The 1,076-nt window shown below is 41.5% G+C and overlaps 1 long non-coding RNA gene across 1 annotated transcript; it reads right to left on the bottom strand.

Moving 5' to 3' along the window:
• Positions 1-210: 210 nt before the first annotated feature.
• Positions 211-548, bottom strand: LOC139693318 (uncharacterized). The gene is made up of 3 exons (XR_011702036.1): positions 510-548; positions 336-444; positions 211-247 (listed from the first exon to the last, which is right to left on the bottom strand). It is a non-coding gene; the product is annotated as an uncharacterized lncRNA (long non-coding RNA).
• Positions 549-1,076: the final 528 nt, after the last annotated feature.

The raw sequence follows: 1,076 nt of genomic DNA, 5'->3' as shown, positions 1-1,076 counted from the left end.
ATTATTTTTTTTAATATAAAAAACTTTTTGTACTGTAATTGTAAATCATCACCTCCCCCACCGTCATTGTAAACATTCGGGGGAGAAAAAGTTTCTTCTCCCTCCCCCGAAAAAAGATGGTTGCCACCAGCCACTCCCCGAATCGGGTGGTCATCTTCTCCACCCGGTAGCGGGTTTCCTCCTCCAAGTCCTCCTTCTTCAGAAATGACCCCTCCTGCAACCGAAAGAATCTTTCCCGGATGCTAGCCTGCCAGAATAAAAATAGGTACCGTCAGTAGATATTAATTAATCCTCGAGCATTATTAAAATTTGATATAACCAGTTAAAAAAGCTACCACAGAAGTTGATGGAGAGGTCAACGCTTCGGGTGACGTTGAGTTGGAGGTGGTGACGCTGACAGTGGGGGTGCTGATCAGCGTCGTGGTTGAGGGGGTGGACTCCATCCTACAAAGGTAAAAACGATAACTTTGTATATAATAAATCATATGTATATATATATTAATCGTTACATCAATCAACTGGAGGGTGATTAGAACTGCCAAAACCACCCTGTCCTCGGTTACTATTAGAGGTAACGTCATCAGACACTACAAATGAAACATCTGTAGCGATTCTTTCGAGGATGATATGACATATTCTAGCTCCTCTTCTCACCAAAAAATCCTCATTACCATGGTTATAGAGGAGAACCTTAATTTCCCCCCTATAATCAGGATCAATTACACCCGCCCCAACTTCTATCCCATACCTCAGCGAAAGACTAGAGCGGGATGCGAGTCTCCCGTAAAATCCTTTGGGGATTTCAAGGGAGAATCCGCAAGGTTTTAAAGCCCGCCCCCGCTTAGGAATTATATCCCACTGGACAGCACTAATATCATATCCAGCAGGGCATTCATAGCATGGCATAGGGGTACTTGCAAACGGGTGTAGTTTCCTAATGATGATGGAAATTCTGAAAATTATAATATGATAAATATATATATTTAAGACCCCTCCTCAACCATATTTAAATGACATTTAAAATAATGTTAATTATCTCTAAGTCATAATTACCCAGAAGCAGAAGTAGTAGCCTC

This window comes from Hetaerina americana, unplaced genomic scaffold (assembly GCF_022747635.1).
Source record: "Hetaerina americana unplaced genomic scaffold, ioHetAmer1.1.p SCAF_46, whole genome shotgun sequence".
In the NCBI taxonomy this organism is placed as follows: domain Eukaryota; kingdom Metazoa; phylum Arthropoda; class Insecta; order Odonata; family Calopterygidae; genus Hetaerina; species Hetaerina americana.
Note: the sequence above shows the minus strand (reverse complement) of the source record. Positions and strands in the feature narration are given on the sequence as shown.